The sequence below is a fragment of the Sander lucioperca genome, chromosome 6, assembly GCF_008315115.2.
Source record: "Sander lucioperca isolate FBNREF2018 chromosome 6, SLUC_FBN_1.2, whole genome shotgun sequence".
Taxonomy (NCBI): domain Eukaryota; kingdom Metazoa; phylum Chordata; class Actinopteri; order Perciformes; family Percidae; genus Sander; species Sander lucioperca.
In genome coordinates, this window is record NC_050178.1 from 29,981,810 (window position 1) to 29,998,433 (window position 16,624).

A 16,624-nucleotide genomic window follows, 5' to 3' on the forward strand; every position below is an offset into this window, starting at 1 on the left:
GGTTACCATGGTTACAACGTCGAAAATTACACTCACTTAAAATTACACACATTGAACGATAGTTTAGATGTTGAGTCTGTGGTGCAGAATGTGTGATTTCAGATGTAAGCTGAGTGTTTGTTGGTGGGGGGGTCAGCTCTGCAGTTATTGGGGCTCAGTGGGAACAGAGAGATACAGTTTGGATTTATGCAGCAGGAGTCTCTGGAAGCTCCAACTCTTGAAGCTAAATATAAGTTGAACTCATTTATAAAAATCTTTAAAGAATATATAGAGATTCATATTTAATAACACTCATATTGAGATACAGTTTCAGGTCTCTCAACAAAACACAAGTATCTCTTCTAGCGAATTAAACAAAAGAAACTATTTTGTTTTTGGAAAAGCATAATTCTAGTGTGAGACAATAGACATGGTCATGATATATAACACATATAAATAACATTTTAAGATAATTTTGTAGCAGAGAAATATTATTATTTTATTATTATTATTATTATAGGAAGCAAGATGGCGCTGTGTCGTGCGGTAGCCTGTTGCAGCAGCTCCTGATGTGTATGTGTATTTTGTGTGTTTTTAGTCAATTTTTGGTCATTAAGTGCAGTTCTTTTTTTAATGGTAACTTAGAACATCTGTGTTAAGATGGCTTCTGTCAACTTCAGAACTTTTCTCTTTCTCTTATGCACAAGGCAGCGGGACTATTGTTTACACACGCAATCAGCTGATAGCGCTGTGTCGACCTGTGCTGCTGCCAGAGGCCAAGCCTGAAATCCCGTAGAAACTACGGAGGAGACGCCGGAGTTGCAGAGGTGGATTAAAACGGAAGGCAAAGAAAAGAAAACATAAGCCTGCCGTCCCAGCGATCATTATGGGGAATGTACGGTCTCCGGGAAATAAGACGGACGAACTTGCGGTGCTCATTAAAATCCAGAGGGAGTTCCTCGCATACTGTGTTTTACCGAGACATGGCTGCACTCGCACATCCCGGACCATGGCGTGGCAGTAGGCTACCCGGCTTTTTGACGGTTCGGGCGGACAGGGATGTTATAGAAAACGGGAAGAATGGAGGGGTTGCACTGTATGTGAATGAAAAGTGGTGCAATCCTGGACATGTGAATGTGAAGGAACGTTTCTGTAGCCGGGACATACATCATTGTCTTGCTGTCTCCTAAGTATGTTCCTCTTGTCCAGCGGCAGCCTGTCCACACAAGGACTGTGAGGAGGTAAACTCGGGAGGTTGAGGAGGCACTGCAGGACTGTTTTGAGTCTACAGACTGGGGCGTGCTCTGTGAGCCACATGGGGAGGACATCAATAACATGACAGACTGCATCACAGAATACATCAAGTTCTGTGAGAGCATCACCATGCCCTCCCGGACTGTATGCTGCTTTCCCAATCACAAGCCGTGGATCACCATTGACCTTAAAGTTTTTCTTAATGAGAAGAGGATAGCTTTCAGGTCATGGGACAGACAGGAGCTAAGGAAAGTACAGCACAAACTGCAGGATAAACTAAGGGAGTGTAAAGACTCCTACAGGAGGAAGCTGGAGGCCAGTCTACAGGAGAACAATATGAGGGAGGTGTGGACAGGGATGAAAGAGATCACAGGGTGTGGGGGTAGAAGAAGACCAACACCAGGCAGCCTTGAGAGCTGAACTGTTACTTTAACAGGTTTAGCTCACAGCCATCCCCTGACTCCTCTACCACTCCACCAACCCCCCACACCCCCTCTCTGCCCCCCCCCCTTGCTCCCACACCTCCCGCTCACCCCCCTGTGGTCTGCCCACTCCCCCCACAACTACAGCACATTTCATCTCCCCCCACAGACACTTCAAGCACCCCCCCGCAAGGCTGCCGACCCGGACGGCATCAGCCCCAGGTCCTGAAGACCTGCGTCAGTCAGCTGTTTAGTGTTCTCCAGTATCTCTTCAACCTGAGCCTGAGCCTGCAGAGGGTGCCGCTGCTGTGGACGACGTTCTGCCTTGTCCCGGTCCCCAAGAAGTCGACTCCATCTGGCCTCAAGGACTACCGCCTAGTGGCTCTCACATCCCATTTGATGAAGGTGCTGGAGAGGCTGGTCTTGGCCTACCTGAGGCCGCAGGTGAGATCAATAAATATCTATCTATCTATCTATCTATCTATCTATCTATCTATTATTATTATTATTATTATTATTATTATTATTATTATTATTATTATAACCCAATTTGAGTGTTTACTGTGCTGAGAGAAGAGTGAGTTATTTGTTGTTACATTGTTTTCTGGAGAAGAATGTAAAGTAGATCCTGTTTAACACTCAGTACTTCTGCTGTCATACATACTTAATACTTCAGAATGTGGAAAGTTTAATTGTTGTTTTCATCTTCATCTTCACTTAATAAATAGTAAAAACCTAATGCTGTGTTTTCAGTTAGTTCTTCTTTTAATGAACCAACACTCTGCTGCAGTGAATGAAGTGTAAAGAACATGTTTATCATCTGGGACCCTCACTGCAGAGCAACGAGTCCTAATAACAAGTTTATATTATCCAGGAAAAACTTTATTTACCTCCATGGTATCACATTATTACCAGGAACCATCACTGGAGATATTCAGAGTTACAGTTTGGTCCCAGTTTTTAGTTTGAGTTCAGTTTCTAGTTAAGACATAAAATATTAAATATCTAGATATGGTTTTAATTATTGATGATTTTGATTGTCATTATTCTGTTTGTGATTCATGTGTGACAATAATTAATAAAAAATCCCTCTATTATTAATCTGATTACAGCTCATCCAGATTTCAGAGCCTCAGTATATTTAGGTAGAAACACTGTTACATTAATGTGTTACACCCTGTTTTAATGTTTCAGAAATGTCTCTGATTCTTTGACTTCAGTCACTAAATCACCCTTATGAGGTGTTTTCATGTTGATCCTCAGGATCAGGTTGGAACAGCTGGTTATTAATATTTTACTTTGTGTGAAGTTTTACTAAATTATGAAGTAACTTATAATTAGTTTTATCTGCGTCCAATCAGAGAAGAACATCAACAATACAAACATGGAAATTATTTCAGCATCACGAGCTGTAGCAAAACTTACAAGAAATCAGTTTTAATGGATCAGGTAAAATATTAAACTAAGTTAGTAACACGATGTAAAAGTAGAGAAGGTTCTGCTTTGTTTGTCTTTCTAGATGCTGTATGCAGAATATTTTAGTTTAAGAGTAATATGTATTCATGCAGTTGAGAGAGAGGGAAATATGCTGCTTAACAGACATAACTTGGCCATTAATTGTAACGTTATTATTGCCATAACTTTCAGCAATATTAGATTATTTAGTAACATATAACTTAACTGTACTGAACATGTTGTATGTTGTTTTCTGAAGAGAACAATCAGCTACTCCACAGTTACATGTAGTAGTTAGTTTCTGTTAATATTTCTAACAATGATCTCAGCTGTATGTAAGAATCAGAAACCTTTTCATTCCCAAAGTATTTTGGGAATTAGAATCAGAATCAGAATCAGAATCAGAAAGAGCTTTATTGCCAAGTACGTTGCACATACGAGGAATTTGTCATGGTGTTGTTGGAGCATGTCACACATACAAATATAAGAAGGATAAAAAGATATAAACAATATAAGTATAAACATATACACACAGTAAGTATTAAAAACGATAAAATAAATTTAAATAAATAGTAAAGTAAGTTAAGCAGTGGTGAAAAGGGACGCTACAGCAGAGTAGGTACAGTGGCATGAGGAGCCAGAGGTGGGGTGTGGAGAGAGTCAGGGTGGTTTCCGGGCCTTGTTGATAAGGCTAGTGGCGGAGGGGAAAAAACTGTTTATGTGGCGTGAGGTTTTGGTCCTGATGGACCTCATCCTCCTGCCAGAGGGGAGTGGCTCAAAGAGCTTGTGTCCGGGGTGGGAGGGGTCAGCCACAATCTTTCCAGCACGCTTCAGAGTCCTGGTGTTGTATAGGTCCTGGAGCGGCGGCAGATTGCAGCCAATCACCTTCTCAGCTGACCGAATGACACGCTGCAGCCTGCCCTTGTCCTTGGCAGTGGCAGCAGCGTACCAGATGGTGATGGAGGATGTGAGGATGGACTCAATGATGGCTGTGTAGAAGTGCACCATCATTGTCTTTGGCAGGTTGAATTTCTTCAGTTGCCGCAGGAAGTACATCCTCTGTTGTGCTTTCTTGACGAGGGAGCTGATGTTCAGCTCCCACTTGAGGTCCTGGGAGATGGTAGTTCCCAGGAAGCGGAAAGACTCCACAATGTCAATAGTGGAGCCACAGAGGGTGATGGGGGCAGGTGGGGCTGGGTTCTTCCTGAAGTCCACAACCATCTCCACTGTCTTTAGAGCATTGAGCTCCAGATTGTTTTGCTTGCACCAGGTCACCAGGTGGTCAGCCTCCCACCTGTAGGCGGACTCGTCTCCATCAGAGATGAGTCCGATGAGGGAGGTGTCGTCCGCAAACTTCAAAAGCTTGACGGACTGGTGACTGGAGGTGCAGCTGTTGGTGTACAGGGAGAAGAGCAGAGGAGAAAGAACGCAGCCCTGAGGGGATCCGGTGCTGATGGTCTGTGAGTCGGAGACGTGTTTCCTCAGCTTCACATGCTGCTTCCTGTCAGACAGGAAGTCAGTGATCCACCTGCAGGTGGAGTCAGGCACACCAAGCTGGGAGAGTTTCTCCTGAAGCAGAGCCGGGATGATGGTGTTGAAGGCAGAGCTGAAGTCCACAAACAGGATCCTGGCGTAGGTTCCTGCGGAGTCCAGGTGCCGGAGGATGTAGTGGAGGGCCAGGTTGACTGCATCGTCTACAGACCTATTGGCTCTGTAGGCAAACTGCAGGGGGTCCAGGAGGGGGTCGGTGAGGTCTTTGAGGTGTGAAAGCACAAGGCGCTCAAAGGACTTCATAACCACAGAGGTCAGGGCGACGGGTCTGAAGTCATTAAGTCCTGTGGTCCTTGGCTTCTTGGGGACAGGGATTATGGTTGAGGTCTTGAAGCAGGCTGGCACGTGACATGTCTCCAGTGAGGTGTTAAAAATGTCTGTGAACACTGGAGACAGCTGGTCAGCGCAGTGCTTCAAGCTGGATGGGGAGACAGCATCCGGTCCAGCAGCTTTCCTGGGATTCTGTCTCCTAAAGAGTCTATTGACGTCCCTCTCGTGAATGGAGAGAGTCGTCACTGAGGTGGGAGGGGGGGTGGAGGTGGATGGGACCTTTAAGGAGGGCATTGGTGGGGGGGCCCAGGACCCTGCTGAGGTGGGCGAGGTGGAGGTGATGCACAGTGGCTGTAGCTGTAGGGAGGTGTCGTGGGGGATGGTGTCAGGACTGTCCTTTTGTCTTTCAAATCGACAGTAGAACTCGTTCAGGTCGTTGGCTAGGTGTCGGTCATTGAAGGAGTGGGGGGTTTTAGGCTTGTAGTTGGTGATCTGCCTAAGTCCTTTCCAGACAGTCGCAGAGTCATTAGCTGAGAACTGGCGTTGGAGCTTCTCAGAGTACCGATGTTTAGCCTCCTTCACTGCCTTGCTGAATTTGTACTTTGACTCTTTAAATCTGTCTTTGTCCCCACTCCTGAACGCCTCTTCCTTAGCCAGCCTTAACCTTCTGAGTTTGGCTGTGAACCAGGGTTTGTCATTGTTATAACTCACCCTGGTGCTTGATGGAACACAGCAGTCCTCACAGAAGCTGATGTATGACGTCACAGCCTCTGTGTACTCATCCAGACTGTTGGTAGCAGTCCTGAACACATCCCAGTCAGTACAATCCAAACACGACTGGAGATCCTCCACAGCTACACTGGTCCACTTCCTTGATGTCCTCGCTACAGGTTTGCAGAGCTTTAGTTTCTGCCTGTAGGCGGGGATCAGGTGGACCATGACGTGGTCAGAGTGACCCAGTGCAGCACGGGGGACGGCGTGATAAGCATCCCTGACTGTGGTGTAACAGTGATCCAGAATGTTCTCCTCTCTGGTCGAGCATTTAATATGCTGTCTATATTTAGGGAGTTCATGAGTGAGGTTCCCTTTATTAAAGTCACCAAGGACAATAACTAGGGAGTCCGGGTTGGTCCGCTCCACACACAGTATCTGGTCGGCAAGCATGCGCTGCGCGTCCTGCACGTTGGCCTGCGGTGAGATGTAAACACCGACCAGAATGAATGAATGGAACTCACGGGGTGAATAAAAAGGCTTACAGTTTATGGTGAAATACTCCAGGTCAGGAGAACAATACTGCTGGATCACTGTCACGTCGTTGCACCAACCGCTGTTGATGTGGAAACAGATTCCTCCACCTTTAGTTTTGCCGGAGAGAGCCGTGTTTCTGTCCGCTCTAAAAAGCTGGAAGCCTGCCAGCTGCAGCGCAGAGTCCGGTATTATTTCACAGAGCCACGTCTCCGTGAAGCACAAAACAGCAGATGAAGAAAAGTCCCTGTTTGCCCTCAACAGCAGTTGTAATTCCTCCACTTTGTTGGGCAGAGAGCGCACGTTAGAGAGGAATATTCCAGGTAACGGTGTGCGTGATCCTCGCTGACGGAGACGCACCAGCGCACCGGCCCGTTTCCCTCTCCTCTCTAGAGCAGAAAACACTACAGACTTTGTTTTCTGCATGTTTTCATCTCAACTGGAAAGAAGAAACTAACTGTAGAGAAAAGAGTCTCAGAATCAGAGCTGACCTTCAGTCTCTACAGTGATGAAGAGAAGTAAACAAGTTCTGGGTATTATTTTCTCTGTGGTATAATATGGAATAACTTGTGTTTTAATACTATAAGTGTTACTCTGATGCTGCACAACACTTCTCAATGTTGATCATTTCTGTCCCTGAAATCCTTCTCTGAAACATGTTTAATAACAGTAAATGTAATGCTGTTAATGTGACGGTGTATCATGTACAGCACATTTAGTATCAGTGTATAATCATAGTATTAGAAAGTCACAAAGAGAACAACTGATGATGTACGGGCTCCTAAAAGGTGAATTCAGACTGATGAACTGATAAAGTTTTGTCTCTATTTAATCTGTGAATTTGACTGTTGAATGTTTCTAAAGTTTGTGTTTTATTCAGCACAGAATACTGAAAATACAGAAATAAGCTAGAGCTAACTAGGAATGTATAAACTAACTGTGTGTTAATATGTAACAGTACTGAACTACAAACTCCTTCTTGCTCTTATATCTGGAGATTAATGAAGTGGAGTTTCAGTGGGAAGTTTTCACTCCGTTTGAAACATTTCCAACTTCAGCAGATTTCTTCATCTCCATTTCCTTTATGTTCAGTATGAAGATACATTCATTTACAGAAAAAAAGAATAACATATTAGTACAACTATTTGAATATGAAAATACAACTAGTAAAAATCTCACCATTGACATAAATCCTTGTAGAAATCTGATGGTTGATTATCTTCTGAGTGGCTACACAGTGATAGTCGTCAGTCTCTGTCACAGTAGTGGTGAGAATGATGTAGAAACGGCCTTCTCTTTCTGAGACCTGGAGCTCCTCAGCAGTAAGGATCTTTCCAGCACTGTCCTGCCACTCTACTTTAGGTTTTGGAGTGCCATGAACCTGACACTGCAGCAGCACTCCATCATTTGTTTTATGTGTTGTGACAAATGGTTTTGGAGCTGAACCTGTAAATATCAGAATCAGAATCAGAAATACTTTAATAATCCCAGGGGGAAATTATTTTTGTTACCACTCCAGGTATACAAACAACATATATTATCCAGACTTTTAACATATATAATAAAAACAAATATACAGTAATAATAAATAAAATATAAGTGTTAATGTGCAAATAATAAAAAGAGAAAATGATTGTCTATGTTGAGATGATTGTAGTGCAATAAAAAAAGAGAAGTGAATTGTCTATTGAGATGAGATGTTTACAGAGAGGGGGTGTGTGACTCTCTGAGGTTTAATGACCACAGGCAGGAAAGATTTCCTATGGCGCTCTGTGGTGCATCAGGGTGAGAGGAGTCTTCTGCTGAAGGTGCTCCTCTGCTGGGCCAGTGTGTCGTAGAGAGGGTGTGAGACATTATCCAAGATGGACTGAAGCCTGGACAGCATCCTCCTCTCAGCCACGGTCGTCAGTGTGTCCAGCTCCTCCCCCACGACATCACCAGCCCTCCTGATCAGTTTGTTCAGTCTGTTGGTGTCTGCGACCTTCATCCCACTGCCCCAGCATGTGACAGCGAAGAAGATAGCACTGGCCACAACAGACTGATAGAACATCCTCAGCATCGTCCGGCAGATGTTAAAGGACCTCAGCCTCCTGAGGAAAAAGAGTCGACTTTGCTCCTTTTTGTAGACAGCCTCGGCATGTCTAGTCCAGTCCAGTTTATTGTTTAAGTACACCCCCAGGTACTTATACTCCTTAACAGTGTCCACAGGGACCCCCTGGATAGAAACAGGGGTCCCAGATAATTTCGCCCTCCTCAGATCCACTACGAGCTCCTTCGTTTTTGTCACATTGAGCTGCAGATGGTTCAGCTCACTCCAAGTGACAAAGTTGCCCACAACAGTCCTGTATTCAGTCTCATCACCCTTTTCTATGCAGCCAACTATTGCTGAGTCATCAGAAAACTTCTGAAGGTGGCAGGACTCCTTGTGCAATAGTCCGAGGTGAAGAGGGTGAAGAGGAAGGGAGAGAGGACAGATCCCTGTGGAGCCCCAGTGTTGCTGACCACCCTGTCAGACACACAGTTCTTTAGGCGTACGTACTGTGGTCTGCCCGTCAGGTAATCAACAATCCAGGACACAATGGGGGCCTCCACCTGCATCGCAGTCATCTTCTCACCCAGTATAGCCGGACGGATGGTGTTGAAAGCACTGGAGAAGTCAAAGAACATGACTCTCACAGTGCTCGCAGGCTTGTCCAGATGAGTGTAGACTCTGTTCAGCAGGTAGATGATGCTGTCCTCAACTCCCAGGCTGGGTTGGTATGTGATCTGTAGTGGATCAGTGAAGGGCCTGACCATAGGCCTTAGCTGCTCCAGGACGAGCCTCTCGAAGGTCTTCATGATGTGGGACGTCAGAGCAAGAGACTTGTGGGGGATGGGCCGCAGTATCAAACCTATTGAAAAATAGGTTCAGATCATTGGCCCGGTCCACACGGCCCGCCAACCCCATGCCACCAGTCTTCTGGAACCCAGTGATGGTTCTCAACAATGATGACATGTGGGATCTCTCTAGGCAGATTGTATGGATGGAGTACAACGTCTAGTAGTTCAACATCCGGGCTACAGAGCTGTTCTTTAATCGTGATATGACCGGGATAACACCATCTGCTGTTTATTAGAACGGCAAGCCCCCCGCCTTTCCGCTTACCGCTCTTGGTGCAATCCCGGGCCGCCCGGACAGTGTGGAAGGCATCCACGGAGACGTTCTGGTCCGTAATGTCCCTGTGCAGCCATGTCTCCGTGAAACACATCAGACTGCACTCACGGTACTCCAGGTGGCTCCGCGTTAGCGCTGTTAGGTCGTCCATTTTGTTGCTAAGGGATCGTACATTTCCCATAACAACAGAGGGGAGACAGGGCTTAAATCTTCTCCTCTCCATACGCCCGTCCCGTCTCGACCCTCCTCTATTCTCCCGACGTTGCTTCCCTCCTCTGCGTCCCTGGTGTGTTTTTCTCCAGAGTTTGGTTGGTATATTAGCAGGTCTGGCCACTATGCCGGCCGGCATTAGAGCGATCAGCTGTACTCCGGAGTAAACAAAGGCAGCATGTCCCGGTGAAAGCGGTATTGATAAAAACAACACGAAAAAAGCACCAAAACTCTGCAAAGTAACCTCATTAGAGAGGGCAGGACTTCACAGAGTTAAAGTGATAAAACAAGAACGAACAAAAGAGAATGAAAGTTAAAAAAGTTAAAAAAGCGAACTAAAAAGCTGGAGCAGGTAACAGGCAGCATGCAGCTTTCGCGCATGCACACTACCAAAAAAAAAAGAAAAAAGATTCTATTAAAATATTATAGAAACAATAGATTAAAATGGACAATTATGGTATTAAACATGTACTATCTGGCGTCTCAATGACACATTCCAGGCAGCAACGTCTGAGAGGGCATGATATTTAAAACACCTTTAACTTCTTCCAATATGAGCTAGATTCTGACTTATATCACGGCAAAGCACAGATACAGCCAAAAACCTTTAGACTTCTGAGAGATTTGTTTTGCTTTAAAAGTATAAAAAAAACATCATCAAATATGAATCATAGCATCTTTAAAGATATGCGAGCATGACCATAAAGAATCAACACCTCTCTGAAACAGTTTCTATAACAACCAATTATTATAACCTTCATAGGATTTACTTCTGAGTGCTTGGTCTTAGCTATGTGTACCTAATACATTGAAATTAAGTGGATGTAGTTAGTACTGTGTTTTTTCATTGGGATGAATGAACAAAACGTGACCAATGCACAATTAATCCTATTTTTAGCCATAGCTAAAAACTTAATTTTGTACGTTTTTAATAAACATTTAGGTAAATAATATTTACACAAACGTGAAATATGTTGGCGTATAAATGTCACTGTATGGTCCACAGATTGAACTTTTTTTTTTTAATCATATCAGGCCTGTGATCACATACATGTGAGAAGGAGAGAGTGACGTTATTAAAATCAGGACTCACCTGGGATGTTTTCATCTGTTCTGTCTTTTAAGATAGAAACTAAAAGGTAAAACAAAAACATTAGTTAGTGCTTGTGAAATATGAGCCCTTTTACACTTAGAAAGACATTTGAAATATCTTGCATACATATTTAAATGTTAAAAATGAGCAGACATTATAAAAGTACTCACCAACAACAAGCTTAATGTAGAATATTTGAGGTGGCTGAAGAAGTGGAAAATCACAGGTGTATTCTCCACTGTCAGATATCTTTGTATTTCTGATGATTATGGAGGCGTTGCCGTGTTCCAGTTCATCTTGAAAATGAGAGACTCGACCTTTGAACTCTTCACTCTGACCTGGACGACCGTTGTTGTAATGAATGCCGTTATTATACAGAAAGACATCCTTCAGACCATCATCTTTCTGAGCAACTTTCCTCCAGTCAAAGAATTTAAACTCAATGTCCTCCTTGGTGCTGAGAGAACAGGGTAACATTACATCACTGTCTTCTTTCACTGTGATGACTTTTGATGGCTCTGAAAGATAAAATGATGCATTAATCAGAATGTTTAGATCATAGTAATTAATTAAGCAATATTACACATTAGGGTATAATTTAACGTAAAGCTCCTCGGTACCATGGCCGCATCACTGGAGTGCCAATAATATGACATTAAATCAAACCATTGAGTGTAATATTATTATACAACAACTGTTACCTAAAAAAAGTATTCATCAGAATGTTTTTATATTGTGGCCCTGAATGATCAAAAATAAATAAATGTCATTTAATCTGTCTGTAATTTGTAATATACTGTTGAAGTAGGATGCCTGTTGTTTTTGGGGATATTTAGCCGTTATGGTCCGTGAGATTTGTTATTGGGTAAGACAAGTTAAGGGATACATCCTGTCATTTTCAGCCTGATGGTCCTCATTATGATTTACTGTATTTTAAATAGGAAGCGAAAGGGACAAAAATAAGAAAGCTTCTATTTTTTATGTATAATATTTGATCAATTCAGCTCTTTCAGAGCCTGAAGTGAGATCAACACACCTAATGAAACCTAATGAGTGTTTGTTTAACAGTGATGTAATTTATATACATCAGTTTTTCGTGGTCCTGGTATTATACAGATTAAAATGTTTCAGTATTAAGAGACAGAAATATACATGATCAAAATGAGCCCTAAGAGAACAGGCTAAACAGAACATTAGTTAGTGCTTTAGAAGTATTATCAACTTGAAAAACAGTTACAAAGAAACTGTATTATCTTGCAGACATATTTAAATGTTTAAAAAAAATTATAATAAAAATACTCACCAACAACAAGCTCAATGTTGAATATTTGAGGTGGCTGAAGACGAGGGAAATCACAGGTGTAGACTCCACTGTCAGATATCTTTGTATTTCTGATGATTATGGAGGCGTTGCCGTGTTTCAGTTCATCTTGAAAATGAGAGACTCGACCTTTGAACTCTTCACTCTGACCATCTCGACCGTTGTTGTAATGAATGCCTGCGTCATACAGGAACACCTTCTTCAGACCATCATCTTTCTGAGCAACTTTCCTCCAGACAAAGAGTTTAGACTCAATGTTCTCCTTGGTGCTGAGAGAGCAGGGTAACATTACATCAGCCCCTTCTTCCACTGTGATGACTGCTAGCCCTGAAAGATAAAATCATGTATTTATCAGTATGTTAACATGCAGAGTAATTAAGTTAAAGGGATATTTCACCGCTGGAAAGCTGAATATATCTTTAAATTGGGTCAAAATGTAGTATAAATGTGAAAAAAAATTGAAATTGGTGCCTTCTAGGCCGAGAAAAGCCAGGAAATGTGTTTTTTGGCTCATGTGGATGAAAGACACCAAATCCCAGAATGCACTTGCTTCCCACTCCCAAGCCACGCCTACCGTTTACAGACAGACAGACAGACAGAGGTGGTCAACTCAATTCAACTGTTTTATTGTCATTTCAACGATATACATGAAACAACGTTTCACTGTGGCTCAAGTGGTGTTACACAATTCAAATATATAAAAACATCATTATATACAAACGACATACGAAACACATGATATGCTCCGTAAAGTTCAGCTAACACATACTAGCACTAGCGCTTGGTAGGCTGTAAACAGAGTATAAACACAGCCGTAAATTTATCACATTAATTGTCTTCTGGTCTACTGTTTCCTTGTATCTGCACCTCTGCTCCTAAACATTTAATAACAATAATACACACCAGCACCAGAAGAGCTACTGGAGGGACGTTACGTTCCTCACTTCAAAACGGAACAAAAGTAGGATTGTGTAGTGACTTTACCCTGCTGTTGAACTCCCTTCCTCCTCATCAAGGACTCCAACATGTTTACGTTTTAGGTGCTGAATCATTACCGTGGTGCGCCTGTCCCATGCCATGTCGCTTTTGCTTATCTTGCAATTAACACGTTTTCAATTTATTTAGTGTGAAATGCTCCCACACGTTGGATGACTTAGGTCGAACTGATTTCTCTGCCTCCGCCGTGTGTTTCAGAACAACGTTACGGGTCTCTCCGGTCTCTCTCCGTATTTCCTCTACCCTCGCTCTGCTCTTTTTTCTTTTCTTTCATGCTGCGCTGCTCTGCTCCGCGCTCGACTGTCTGTGACTGAGTGGCGTAACAGTTGCACGACACAACGAATCGATAATGAAATTCGTTGACAACTTTTTTAATAATCGAATTCTATCGATTTTATCGATTCGTTGTTGCAGCCCTAGTGGCAACCTAATCATCATCCCTGTTTGCCCCGTGGCAACCACATTATTGTAGCCCACTTTTGTCTTGTACTGTGTATTTTCATTACAATAAATAAATCATCATTGATGGCATTCGAGCATATGTGTTGCGGATGTTTAAATTTGCATTCTGATTTGTTTACTACGTACCCGCTGTCAGACATAGGCTAATTGTTATATTTTCCATCTCTGTCTGCACTATTTTTTTTCCCACAAAAGGACACAGTGAATACGTTCTTCAAACCATACTGAACATTTAGTTTTAGACCTACTACCTGATGTCATCACTGGTCTCATCTCTACTTGATGCCATCACCGACCTCATGTCTGTCTCATTCACTCCTTGCCTGTGTTCTTCTCCACTAAGACATCTTGTCAAAGAAACATGTAATTGATTTTCCATGTTAGTTTTTCCATATTAAAGGGGTGATAGAATGCAAAACCGATTTTACCTTGTCATAGTTGAATAAGGACAGTTTGGAGGGTAAATAGGACATACATAGAAGCTCAAAATCCCATTGACACCTCTTTCCTCTGCAAATCTCACATTTTGAAACTGCAGAAAACGTGTGATGATTTGTGAAATGATTTGCATTGGGTCCCGCGGGACCCGGCGGGACCCAATCCCAATGCAGCCCTCTACACCAGAGTCCACACACCGAGCGCTCGTTACAGCAGAGAAACTGACTGGTCATCCAGCGAGGCAAATAAATAATAAAAGGTTTGTGTACACTACATGTCTAATTCACATTGTCTGTGTTGCGTTACCTATTAAAGTAGTATCTTTATATTGTCGAGGCTAGTTGGTTGGTTTGGCTAACAACGTAGCTAACGTTAGCCATTTAGCTAGCCGTTATCATGGAAGCACGGATAGCCTACAGCTTATCCGTTTGGTCTGAATTATATTAATGAATGAATGAAACAAGTTCATAATGCCCATGGGCATATGGTCATGTTTATTGAGTTGGCCAGGCTAATTTGCCAGCTAGTTTCAAGCTAGCCAGGTGATTCGCCAGTTAACTAGTTTACTAGCCAACAGGCTGTCAGTTAGTTGCTTTGCAAGCTAGCTATAATATTTTAACTGGCTATAAATGAACGCGCTTGTTTTTCCTGAAGCTTTTAATGTGAAATGTGAAGGCATAACACAGTGTTTGACTGATTAAAGTATGTAAAAACAGTGAGATAACCTGATATGTCTGACTAAATGCATTTATGTGCATTTATTTAAGTAATGTGGTGACCCACAATAGATAAGAACAAATTCTTATTTAAAATGGCGGCCTGGCAAACGACAAGGGCCACTTGAGTGAAGGGTTAAGAAATATATAATAAAAAGTTTGGGAACCACTGCTGTAGACTGTTAAACTGACAGTCGTGCCCTGAAGGCTATGCTGTGAGCAGCCACAAATATTCTTGTGAAGTAAAAACAGACAATTTACATGTATGCAATTTGTCATATGAATTGTATAGGGAGAGAGGGAGGATTGTTTTCTCTATATTTTGTGATGCTAAATAAAATGCCTGTTATCTTCACATTGGATTACATTCTGCTGCTAGTCTGCATTGCTTTTGCATGGTGACATCTGAATAGTCTGAATTGTTAATACAATAGCAATTGTATTTTTGCTTAAGCTCTTTTTGTGTTTGTTTCAGATCAATGGACAGCTTTGTCATTAACACTTTGACAGAGTGGCAGCTGACAGACCTTGTCGAAAGATTTAAGGTAAGAAATATTTGTTTTCCCATCCACAGCATAGCTGAGCTAGTGACTATGAGGCTGCGGGGTGTGTGTGTGTGTGTGTGTGTGTGTGTGTGTGTGCGCAGCTCTGCTGTTGTCATGTTAACATTGTCAGCCTTGAATATCTTGTACAACTCTGAATATAGCACGGAGGTGTTAAGGGTGTGTGTGACACGTTTACTGCCACAGAAATGCAGTGACTGTACTCCAGTACTCTTTTAAATACTTAGATCTCTGCCGCCTTCCGGCCCAATAATAGGAGGATTAACTAAACTACAAACTAATCAGCTGCAGGGCGGGAATTAACTGCACGTAACAGTTAGCATGGGTTTTATTTTAGTTGGATATTGAATGACAAAATCACAGGTATGCCTTTCCACATCTTATTGACACCTATGTCTTCCTACAGATAGCGTTGGAACTCGCCCTGAGGCAGCTGCCAGGCTTGCTTCCACCTACAACTTACAAAGATGGCCGTGGCCGCGGTGCGAAAGTGGTTCGCCACACCATTCAGGAATGCAGCTTGGCCTTCATCGACCATAAGCCTGTAAGTCCTCAAGCACATCTAAAGGGGAAACTTTATTCATTTTATCAACATATCTGAGCTCAAGAATGTGTGCACGCACACATGCATATCCAGGTTTGTTTTACTATACTTTTGGGGACAGGGATCAAATATAGCCTGACAGTATTCGGAAAATAGCCATTTACAAGCTTACAACGCGTTGGTCACTATCAAAGCATCCTGGGCTTCTAGAACACCTCGGCAGTGCCACAGGCTGATTACCTCTGTACCACACCACACTGATGCAGTAATTTGTTCTAAAACGGGCACCAACAAAGTATTGAGTGCAGAAATTAACATATTTGTCAGAAGGTTGACACTTTTGTATTTTAACCCATTAAATCTACAAAGCATTTGAAGCCCACCTATCTGACCACCTAACCCGGCTGTCTATCAGCCAGATAGCATAGTCAGATAGGTGGGCAGCGACGCGTCGATGACAAAATTACGTCGACGTCGTATTTTTGCGTCGACGCTTCGCCACACACACATGTGGGAGATCAAAACATTGCAGGAAACAGCAACCTCCTCACAGAATTCCCAACAAAGCCCTGCAAAAAGCCCCATGAAAAGAAAAAGTCCTAAAAAAACAGCTCGCCCTTAATCATCGAGGGTATGGGAATACTTAAAATATAGTCCCAAGTACTAACGTTAGCTAAATTAATTTCATGTTTGTGTAGTGTGTTGTGTAGCCTGCGCACTTAGGTGGTGCTAGCTAACTATCTTAGCTCTCCGTGCAGTTTGTTCGTGCTAGGTTAGTAGCTAACGTTAACGTTAGCTAGCTACTGGCGCCTAGGCAGCTGTGTTTAGCTAACGTTAGTTATCATCTAATGTTGGCTTGAATGGTAGCTAGCTTACGGCTGCAGAACACAGCTATCTATAGTAGCTAACGTTAGCTAACGTGAACGTTAGCTACTAACCTAGCACGAACAA

The 16,624-nt window shown here is 42.8% G+C and overlaps 1 protein-coding gene and 1 long non-coding RNA gene across 2 annotated transcripts in view; both read left to right on the forward strand.

Moving 5' to 3' along the window:
- The window catches only part of LOC116065136 (myosin light chain kinase, smooth muscle-like), a 766,302-nt gene that overhangs the window by 644,314 nt on the left and 105,364 nt on the right, over positions 1–16,624 (forward strand). The gene's annotated exons all lie outside the window — the stretch shown is intronic.
- Positions 1–16,624, forward strand: part of LOC116034690 — a 45,829-nt gene that overhangs the window by 8,565 nt on the left and 20,640 nt on the right. The gene's annotated exons all lie outside the window — the stretch shown is intronic.